This window comes from Bicyclus anynana, unplaced genomic scaffold (assembly GCF_947172395.1).
Source record: "Bicyclus anynana unplaced genomic scaffold, ilBicAnyn1.1 scaffold_42, whole genome shotgun sequence".
NCBI classification, from domain to species: domain Eukaryota; kingdom Metazoa; phylum Arthropoda; class Insecta; order Lepidoptera; family Nymphalidae; genus Bicyclus; species Bicyclus anynana.
The window spans coordinates 99591-111548 of record NW_026441276.1 but is presented as its reverse complement, the minus strand read 5'-3'; the positions used below and the strand labels follow the sequence as shown (position 1 = coordinate 111548).

The window sequence follows — 11958 nt, the reverse complement described above, 5'->3', positions numbered from 1 at the left end:
TTGAATAACTGAGTTTAACACTTATAGTATAGGTAATAATGTATTCACAAATAAAAACTAATTTAAGTAAATTATGAAAACGCATGTTTTTTTACTTTGTTTATATGATTTTTAAATTTGGCGGGCAATTTCAGTCTCTACTTTCACTAGCCGAACTTTACAACCTAATGCGATAAAAAATCATAATATTACTTTTAGGCGAATCAATAGAGCATTTACCCTCTACTTCCTCAGAAACAGCTCTGATTTTGATGATTTTTTTTGTTCAGTTTGTTTCTTCATATTATTTGAAATCAGAAACCTTTTGGAGTGAGGATGGAACGATTTATACTATTTAACAATAGTATAAATCGTCATACATTATGCTATTTATATAATAAATTATTAAAAAAACAAACACTACCGACTTCAAAAACACAAAGTTATGCAGTAAACTAATAAGCTGAAGAAAACATTATAATATTTTCTATCTACTGATTACTGAAGCCGGTGCCAATTGTACAATTAATGGGTAGGCAATCAATCGTACCGTTTTTTTCCACCTTAAGGATTCGAATTGTTTTCCGAAATTTATATGGGACCTACTTCGAAATAAACCCTTTACAAAAAGTAAAGAATTTTCAAAATCGGTCCACTCAGTAAAAAGTTACGCATAGTTACATTACAATAAATGGGAAAACAATTAATCATCTTCTATTTTCCTACTATTAGGTTTGAAATTGTTTTCCAACATTTTATAAGACTTTTAGGAATATACCCTTTCTATCAAAAAAAGAATAATCAAAATCGAACCACCCAATAAAAAGTTATGCTTGGTTTTATATTAAAATTAATGAGAAAACAATCAATCGCACATTTAGGATTGGAATTGTTTTTTAAAATTTATATGGGAGCTTTACAATCAAAATACCTTTACAATCTATAAAGAATTTACGAAATCGGACCACTTCGTAATAAGTTACGCATATTTTTACAATACAATTAATGGGAATAATTAAAATTTATAATGATTTGGGACCATTGTCGGAATATACCCTTTCTATTTAAAACAAAGTTATTCAAATCGGAATTCCAAGACATGCTTGGTTTTAAACTAAAACAATCAAGAATGATCAATCAAAAGAATTATCAAAATCGGACTACTCATGTTAACAGTTATGCTTGGTTTTACATTACAAAAACAGGGGATGATTGATTGTTTAACCATTAATTTTAGTATACAACCAAGTATAACTTTTTATTGAGTGGTCCGATTTTGATAATACTTTTTTATTATAAAGGGTTCATTCCGAAGATAGTCTTTTAAAGATATGAAAAAGCAATTTGAACCCTATAGCTAGGAAAACATTAGATAACTAATTGTCGGCCCATTAATTGGACCATTGGCACCGCCTTCAAAGTGATCAATAGATAGAAAATATTATAATATTTTCTTTCGTTTATTAGTTTTCTGTATAAGTTTGTATTTTTGAAGTCGGTTGTATTTAAAAAAAAATATGTATAAATAGCATAGATATTTTTTAACAATTTAAATAATTTCGTCCACCAAAACATTTCTGATTTTAAATAACATAAAAACTAATTAAAATTTTCTTTTTTTAAATAGACTTAAAAAAAAATCATCAAAGTCGGAGCTGTTTCTGAGGACTTCCAGCATATGCTTGTTTTATTTATTATTTGATTCCATTATTTCTTTCATAAAAATGTGACATTTTTCATTATGAGAAGTACAGACATAAAGAGACGAATTTTAGTATTCCAAAGAATCATGGTGCAGGTGCCTGGTCCATTGATTATATTTGTTACATCAATTGTTGTGACCTGTAATAGAAAATTTCATATAACATGACTTTTTAAAATGCACTGAAAATAAATATTTACATAATTATATATAATAAGAATTCCTATTCTCTTCAGGGACATCAAACAAATTTTTAGTCTATTTTCTGCTCCATTTACAAAAAATCATTTTAGGAAGCTCAGCTGTAACCTTGAAAAGTATAGAAATATGGATATTTTGTTACATTATTTACAAGCGGACGCCCGCTACTTCGTCTATGTGGAATTCAGTTTTTCACAAACTTGCACACAAACTTAAAGAGAAATTATAATGTGTTTATTTCAGTTTTTAAAAACAAAACTGTAAGTGTATCTAGGAAACATGTAGTTCATTGTTATTAAGCAGGTCAAAACTACCTTGTTGGTTCAGTAGCTAGTCCATGTGTTTTGGATCACGAGATCCTGGTTCTGTCTTTAAGAGATATTGAGTTTTTGCTTCTGCTAACAAATTCTTAGTTTGGAGTTGGGAAGTTGGTGGTGTCACACCCCCGTGCCTCAGAGAGCATGTTAAGCCGTCGAACCCGGTCATTATCATTAACATTTCTGATAGTGATCATTAATTAACCTAATAATATCAACCTAAGCCGAATGAATAAAGCAAGTTACCTTGTGCTATTTTGCAAAAATGCCAGCAGCAACGTGGCTGCAGTAGTGTGGCTCGGGACGGGTACAGCTAGATCTTCATCTTTTATTTCTATCTCATGATATTTAACAATATATCTTCATTTTACAGCACCTGCAAAAATAAATCAGAAGTTATACATTTTACATAACTATTATTGCATGCACTGCACCTGCAAAAATAAATAAGAAGTATACATTTATGGGGTGTAAGGGGGAGGCTAGTACCAGTCCGCCTCTCCAACTGCCAACATCACCTGCACGTGGTGCACCCTGCAGATTGACCGACGAGGCTCTGGCGACCGACTAATGGCGGTTTAACCATTCTGATTCAGCTAGACATCACAAGTACCACAGACCGGTGTCAGGCAGCAGCGATACCGGTGTGAGAAGTCTAGGCCTGCGAATGACCAACCCGCATGCCCAGCGTGGTCATTTATGGGCATTACCTTGCAATGTATAGTACAACACAACAAGATCCATGCAAGAGGCCTATGTCCAGCAGTGGACGTCTATCGGCTGATAAGGTATACATTTTACATAATTATTATTGTTATCAGTTAAGAGGATAATCCCAGAGGATGTTGCTATTTCGTGATCTAAACCAGACATTTTCCTTTAGCATAGTACTTGTAGTGCTTACTGTCCCGTGGGAGACTAACATTCCAAAGGACCACAGTATAAAACTGAATAAATGTTATGACCTAACAAATGAACTAACTAAAATGGCTATATGGTTAGTCTGTACGCCGTAGAGAGGTGCGAGAGGATTACCAGCAAAATCTCTCTATAATTTGCTTTGAGACCTTGGTCTCTCTAGAAGTGCAGATTTGGGTTACCAAATTTGGCAGACCTTACTACGCAGGGAGAACAACACGAGCAGAGAAGGGGAGTGTTAATCAATTGTCAAGGAATTCTTTAACCTTACGTCCATTGATCACAAGTCCAAGCTCTGCTCAGCGTTTTTCTCTCTGCCACGTGATGGACACCCACATGGTGAATCCATGAGTTGGTAAGATATTCGTCTCAAAAAAATCATGTTGTACACTAAAATAATTTCATTCATTCATTCATAAAATAATTTAGTTGAGTAGGGTGAGGCAAGCAACAATGACCGCGTGAAATACAGTTTTTCACAAATCTCCCTTGATTTTTTCAGGAATAAAAGTTAATTTTAGTGAAATTTATCAATAGTTTTTTCAAGTGATTATAATTATATACACAATACTAAAATGCAAACAAGGTCTTTTAAATTTTTTGTCTGTCTGTGTTTCTGTTTCTCTGGGATAATCTTTGGAACGGCTGAACCGATTTTAATTGGACTTTCATTGGAAGATAGAGGAAGTTATTGAGCAATATTTAGGTTACTTTTTATCCCAGAAACATGGTTCCCGCTGGATGTTCAAAAACTGAACATCACACGGTTGAAATCGCGGGCGTCCGCTAGTATTATAATATTGGTTAGCCAATGTGGTTTTGGATAACGAGGTCGTGGCTTCGAATCCTGGGTCAGGCTATCAGATACTGAGTTTTTCTTTCTTCCAAGAAATTTACAGTTCTCAGCCTGGAGTTGGTAAGTTGTTTGTATTACACTCCCGCGCCTCGTCCAGGTCATTATCATTAACATCTGATAGTGATCCACAATGAATTTCACTTTATCTCCCTTAGCTCACCAACCTTTATTGTAGCAGTGTGGTGGGTCTAAGCTCCCTAACCCCTTTTCTATAAGGTCTGGCTCTGTTAAACTTGTGTCGTTAAAATAGGCTGATAATGATGATGAAGCAGGTTACCTTGTGCTATTTTGCAAACATGCCAGCAGCAACTGTGTGGCTCAGCACTGACTGGCACAGCTAGACCTTCATCTTCTATTTTGCTACACCTGAAAAATTCAACATAAAGAATAAATTTTATGTATTTTCACCAGTTAAAAACAAATGAAAACTAAAATAATTTTATTAAGTGAAAAATGTGAAGAATAGATTATGAAAAAAAAACATAGACTCGAATTGAGAACCTCCTTCTTTTTTTTGAAGTAGGTTCAAAATGTGAAAAAAAATTCAGTTAAATTCTCATCTTGGAGTTTGGAAGCCTTCAATCCCGATTATTATCATTAGCATCAGATAGTGGTTATTAATTAATTGAACATTATCACCCTAAGCCCACCAACCGCACTGGAGCAGTGTGGTGGGTCTCAGCTCCATAATCACTTTTCTATAAGGCCTGGCCCTGTAATGCTGTTAAAATAGGTTGATAATAACGATGAAGCAGGTTACCTTGTGCTATTTTGCAAACATGCCAGCAGCAACTGTGTGGCTCAGCACTGACTGGCACAGCTAGACCTTCATCTTCTATTTTGCTACACCTGAAAATTTAAACATAAAGAATAAATTTTATGTATTTTCACCAGTTAAAAAACAAATAAAAACTAAAAGAATTTTATTAAGTGAAAAATGTGAAGAATAGATTATGAAAAAAAAACATAAGACTCGAATTGAGAACCTCCTTCTTTTTTTAAAATCGGTTAAAAATGTAAAAAAAAATTCAGTCAAATTCTCATCTTGGAGTTGGGAAGCCGATAGCAAAATTTCACATATTTTCACCAGGTTAAAAACAAACAAAACCTAAAAGAATTTTATTAAGTGAAAAATGTGAAGAATAGATTATGAAAAATGTAAAAAAAAATCAGTTAAATTCTCATCCTGAAGTTTTTCCCGAGCCTTTAATCCCGATTATTAACATTAGCATCAGATAGTGGTAATTAATTAATTGAACATTATCACCCTAAGCCCACCAACAGCATTGGAGCAGTGTGGTGGGTCTCAGCTCCATACCTCCTCTAGTATATGGAGACAATGATAAATGATGGATGTGTAGGATTAAAATAGCTTCTATGAAACATAACCTATTTTAACATACCTATTGCCTGGTTTCCATCTGTTAATGCTATATTTGCTAAGCATTGTGTGTTAATATTATTTTATTCTATTGTCTTCTTTTAAATTATCTTCTTGAAATTTCTTAGTCTGGCTTGCAAGTAATGCTAAATTTTGAACTCATTTTTTGTGAGTTTGTTGGTACTGAACTTCTGCGAACATTGTTTATTTTTGAAAGCTTTGATTGCTTTTTGAGACATTGTGTAAATATTTTTTATATTAAAAACCGTCGTCATGTGGGTAAAATTCATGTGAAGAAGCAGGATTGCTGAAAGCATTAGGTATATATTTTAATTTTAATACATAATAAACTCTTTTTATTTATCTCTCTCTCTCTCTCTCTCTCTCTCTAACTACTTTATTGGTTCAGTGTAACTATCATGAAATTCTGAGTTTGAGTCCTGGGTTGGTCTATGAAATATTGAGCATTTCCTTCTTTCAAGAAACTCACAATAAAAATCTATACTGATATGTATTCAACCCATTTTTAAATTAAATGTCTTAAATGGTGAAGCATAACATTGTGAAGAAACCTGCATAAATGAGAATTTTCTTAATTGTCTAGGTGTGTGAAGTCTGCCAATCCGCATTGGGCCAGCATGGAGGACTAAGGCCTAACCCCTCTCGTCCTGAGAAGTGACTCGTGCTCAACAATGAGCCGAAAATGGGTTGTTAATCTATACTAATATTATAAAGAGGTAAAGTTTGTAAGTTTGTCACATTTTTTAAATGGGGTAATTTTCGGAACTACTGGTCCGATTTCAAAAATTCTTTCACCAGTAGAATGCTACATTATCGGGGAGTGCTATAGGCTATATTTTATATTAGCATGATATATATTCGCCGAGTTAACACAGTTTTTGTCATACAGGTCGGACCGAAAATCCTCTTAAGCAGACTTATTCGCATGCGCTGCCTTAACCATTGTGTAAAATTGAAATTAATGTATGGAGGCTTTATGTATCTTTAAAAGTTCTACAAAAAAGTCCGCGACACCATATATCTATCTTCTATATATTAGCAGATATAGTACCTTTTGTGTTTTGAAAATTATAAATTTTATATACTTAGGTTTGCGTCATTATTTATGCTACTTAACTTAAATCCTTATCAAAATAAATTATTTAATAATCACAAGGATATTATGGAGATAAGATTTGCCCTTTATAGTATGTTAATTAGTTTTGGAGATAATACAAAATTTCTCAAAGACGCAGAAAGTCCGCTACATGACGCCCCGCGCTTTCCATTACGTGGTTCCCGTTCCTGTGTGAATATGGGAATCAAACATAGCCTATGACACTCGCAAATAACGTAGCTTTCTATTGATAAAACAATCTTTCAAATCGGTCCAGTAGATCCAAAGATTATAATTTTAGCATAGAAGTCTCTATTTTCCTTTGTCATCGCACCACGCTCATATTTTCTATTTTTTGTCTGTCTGTTTGCCTTTTTTTTGACCGGGCATCACGCTGATACTACAGAAGGAATTCAAACGATACTTAAGACGATTTGAGACCATAATACGTAGAAGGATAATAGGATACTTTTTGTCGTGAAAACAAAATCAGAATTGGGTGAAGTAGGGGTAGAAAGTTTGTACGGAAAGTCCTTAATTTTTTTAGTTACAAGGTATAAGTTATAAAACTTGCAAAATAGAATGTGAAATAGGGGTTGAAAGTTGACATCGATTTTTACGCGGACGAAGTCGCGGGCTTCCGCTAGTATGTATTATAAAGAGGTAAAGTTGGTGGTGTTCTAGCAGGTAAACTCTGGATCCAATTTTGAAAATTCCTTTACCACTAGAAAGCCACGTTATTTCTGAGTATCATAGGCTATATTTTATCCGCGTATTCTCAAACTGCAGAAAGTTGGTTAATATTTATAATAACACATTACACACATCACTAACTAGTCTCAAAGTAAGCTTAGCTTGTGTTATGGGTAGTAAAAGCTCAACTGAATGAGGAATGTTCATAAATAAATTATATATACTTAATATTCTTTATAAACTCCAAGCCCACCAACCGATACTGATGAATGAAGGATTAGTAGGATTAAGTAGCATCTACAGGGTGCTCGGGAGTATTTCCCATAACTCTAGGGTAGCTCCAAGTTCTATAAGGAAAATTAATTTAAAATGTCTAAGGAACATGTGTATTAAAAAACTTTAATAAAAACAAGTCAACCGACTTCAAAAACATACTTACTAAACTAAAAAACGAAAAATAACATTATACTAAGTTCTATATATCATATTATGTTCTAACTGATGATCAGTTTGAAGGTGGTGCTAGCCCAATGATGTATTAATTCAAGCCATGTAAGAATATCATAAATATTTAGGTTTTTCAGACAGTGTTCTTTCATGTAGTTCTTTCAGTAACAGCTTAAATTAAAACAACACCGGTTTAGCACAGCCTTCAAACTGATCATCAGTTAGAACATAATATGATATGAACTTAGTATAATATTATTTTTCGCTTTTTAGTTTAGCCAGTATGTTTTATGTTTTTGAAGTTGGTTGAATTTCTTTAATTAAAAATTTTTATTTTTCCATTTTTAGTGAAATCATCCTAGATATTGATCTAGCGCCAAAGGTATGTTGCTATGAGTCGTGATAAAACATTGTATTTGATTGCCTCTGACTTAGAATCAAACTAATTACTACTGTGAACCATCGAGAAGTTCCCTTAACCGTCCTTCGTCTTCATTACCAGACCCCTCATACAGTCACAACCCATCTAGTTGGAAAGTTCTCATCAATACTAATTTATCAACACATGGTAGCTACTGTGAACCGTTGAGGAGTTCTCTTAACCGTCTACGTCTTCATCACCAGACCCCTAATACAGTCACAACCCATCTAGGTGGAAAGTTCTCCTCAATATAAACTAGTAGCTAAGGTAGCTCCTATAAGTGGACTTGTCAACACCTTGAATTTATGAGAAATAGTCCCGAGCACCCTGTATAAAATGTAACTTAACTATGCCTAGTTTGTTTCAGCTGATGCTATATTTATGAACAGCACCAATACATATAAATAAAATTTAAGTTTATGTCTGTGATTTCAAAATAACTGTGTTTTCTCAAGTGCCTATATACAATACTGACATACAGTCATACTTCTTTAAAATGTTCATCTGTCTGTTTGTTTGAGCTAATCTCTGGAACAGCAGGGTCATTTTAATGGGACTTTTACTGGAAGATAGAGAAGATTATTGATCAACATCTACTTAATATTTTGGCCATTACTTGTTATTTAACATGGGCGTACACCCACAACCACATAGACACTGAAATACATCCATGCTCATCACACTAATATGATGAGTTCAATTGCCACAACTGGCTGTGGCGTGTAGATGCAAAGAGCAATGATGCTATCTACTGCATCACTGGAGAGCTGTTGCTGGTGTTATATCCTTATATCTCAGAGACTATGATATGCTATATATCCCAGTCATTATCATTAACACCTGATAGTGATCCTTTTATAATTTAACTTTATTACCCCAAGCCTATCAACCCACATTGGAGCAGTGTGCATTTTACAGTAGGTGTTTAACTTACCTTCTTATTCTCTCTCTCTCTTGTTCTTACAGGCAAAATCTCGTCTTTTTTAAAAATGTAGATGACAAACCATTCATAGTTCAATGTAAAATTTATTCTAAAAGTCCAATAGTCTAATCATTGATTATCTGGACATTACTGAAATTAAGAGAGTGAGTAAATTTAATTAAAAATACATAAACATACTATGCATGAAGAGACAGATAAATATCTTAACATTCCGTGCAGGTGCCAGGTCCATCGCCTGGTAGAGAGAAATACACCGAGCAGAGTCCTGGAGTTGTGACTATAGGATGTAGGGTTAAGGAATTCCTTGACAATTGATTAAACTCCCCTACTTGTGTTGTTCTCCCTGCTTAGCCAAATTTGGTAAGATCCTACTAAGAGCAGCTTTGGATACTTATTCTTCTTTCTCTCTTTCTTCTACATAGAAGTTGCTGCAGTCCTAAAGATGCCAAGGTCTTTAAACAAGTTATAGAAAGATTTTGTTGGCAATCCTCTCGCAGCTACTTCTACGGCAGACAGACTAACCACATAGCCATTTTTACTTAGTTCATTTGTTATTATTATTTATTACAAAACCTTGACAAGAACCAGGTGAGAAATATAACTAAAATGTCCGGAGGCAATCTGATGATAGAACAGAAACACAGATGAGGGAATTCCTCAACTGTTCACAGAAGCTACATTGTCAAAAAGAAAAAAAAAATAAAATGTGCAAAGCTTTGGTCTTATAGCTAAAAGCTATTTCTTTCAAACAACCTTCAATGAAAAATGTATCTTATTATTGGCAAAAGCTTTTATAGATCAAGGCAAGAAAAATATTGCCGAAATGGCCTCCGTAGCACAGTGGATTAACTACGCAAAAGTCCTGGGTTCTATCCCCGGCTGGGCCAATTGAAGTTTTCTTTCTGGTCTATGTCTGGCTGGCTAGTTAATACCCTACTGGCAAGCGATTTAGTGTTCCGGTGAGATATTATGTAGAAACAGAAATGTGTGTGGATTTTCATCGTTTGCCTAACTAGTTATCTCGCTTCCATCTTAGATTGCATCATCACTTATCATCTTATTCTATAATTATGTCAAAGAACAGATTTTTGTACAAAGTAAACTAACATACTCTTCATTAGTCTGCCTAGAGCCTAACATAATTATAAAAACTTGTAATTGTAGTTTCAAATTAACAAATTGTTCTGGTTCATCATTACATAATTATAAACTACTTATTATAGATTCAAAAAAAAAAAACTCAAATTTTACTCTACCTGCCTTTAGTACATATACCTGTGGTTTAATATTGAACTGGTAACAGATACTTTCAAATTAGTTCATGGAATTTGCTTTTCTCAGATGTTTATTTTCATTACCATTTCATAATTAACCTTATGTTGCCCCAGATTAAGCTACCTGTGATAACCAAAAGAAAATCTGTTCAGTAAATCCAGAGAAGTAAACATTCAGACAGCTGCAGGTCAGACAGTTATTTGGGGTGCATTGCATCTACAAACATCACCATAATGTGTAAACCCAGCATAGTTGTATAATTGAGCACGAGTTTCATAAGAATTAGTAGGATTTTAATAATTCCCATATCTTGAGAAGACTACTAAGAAACCTAATTAACTAACTAATGTAATCATTATCTGATCAATAGCTATAATTAAAGTATTTTATTATTAGCTAAAACTTAAAGTAGGTACATACCGGAGACTAAATTTGTAGAATCAAATTTCTGTAATCTCTGTAGGGTCTTCTCTGGATCATCGGCAGGCGAAGAACCACACTCAAAGCATTTTCTTTTGTTCTTCTTCATAGTTATAGAGACACTTGAACTAACAAAGTCTTATTTTTAACATAATGAAAAACCACAACACTCAGATGAAACGTAAAAGACTTATAGATCTTCTCAACATCAAGAATGGCGAGGATATTACACAGCAGGTTGCTTAAATCCAATCCATGAAGAGGTCTTCATAAATATTAACAGGCCGTGGCAAACATTTATTTTATTATTCGTGAATTCGTGTTTTATTTGGTGAAATGACGCCATTTTCATTTTATAACATATTTATTTTTTATTAAGTAATTGGGGTTGCCACACTTCGTTTAGAAAATCTTACCCATACGTTACTAAAACAATATTCAACGAGAGTGTCTCTCTATATTTTTGTAGAAGAAAAGTATTTATTCAGTTATTAAAGTCATATTTAAATCTAAAAATGTATTAGATTTATCAAAATATTATGTCAGGCGTGAGCTACTAACGATAATAATATTGCTACAACTACCAGACGGTAGAACCGTATGGATGATGACACCACAGGTCTAGCCCCCGTAGGTATAACCAAACCTTGTTCGAGAGTTGACCCGGCCTGCTACAGACTGATTACACCCTGGACACCTCGGAGTAATTTGAAAATAATAAAATCAAAATCACGTTTTTTTGTAATGTATTGCATGTGCTAAGTGCTTCTGTATTTACAAAAAACCAATCATGACGCTTTATCGTTATTTATTTCATAATAAACTGCACATATACTTAACCTTAAAATCAAACTTCAACTTGGATTTATTTTTATACCGAAAAAGATCGATTCTGCCCATAACAGTTGACTTCACTTCTCATCTCGCGACGCAGACTCGCAACTTCAGTCCCGTCGTGACCATGATCCATGCAACTGGGTCGAAATAAAAATCTCGTCGTTTTATCGTGGTATGTACCCGTTTAAATAACATTCATAATATATTCTTTGCAATGAACCTATAAAGTCAAAACAATAAAGATAAGAGAAGTGAGAAAAAGAAGATACACGCTATAGAAATGTGGTGTTGGAGAAGAATGCTTGCATATCTTGGACACAGTTTCGAAACAACATCTCACTCCTCCAAGAACTGGGGATCAAACAGCATCTTTCTTCCAGCATCCAATGTCTTACACACACTTTCTTTGGACTTACCAGACAAAGAGACGATAAGTCCATAGACCGACATA

General features: G+C 33.9%; 2 long non-coding RNA genes across 2 annotated transcripts; both read right to left on the bottom strand.

The window, feature by feature from the left end:
• Positions 1-887: 887 nt before the first annotated feature.
• On the bottom strand, positions 888-4341 carry LOC112045677 (uncharacterized). Its single transcript, XR_008252354.1, has 3 exons — positions 4251-4341; positions 2446-2575; positions 888-1821 (listed from the first exon to the last, which is right to left on the bottom strand). It is a non-coding gene; the product is annotated as an uncharacterized LOC112045677 (long non-coding RNA).
• A 390-nt stretch (positions 4342-4731) lies between these two features.
• Positions 4732-11322, bottom strand: LOC128199820 (uncharacterized). Its single transcript, XR_008252353.1, has 3 exons — positions 10671-11322; positions 5377-9104; positions 4732-4822 (listed from the first exon to the last, which is right to left on the bottom strand). It is a non-coding gene; the product is annotated as an uncharacterized LOC128199820 (long non-coding RNA).
• Between the last annotated feature and the right edge of the window lie 636 nt (positions 11323-11958).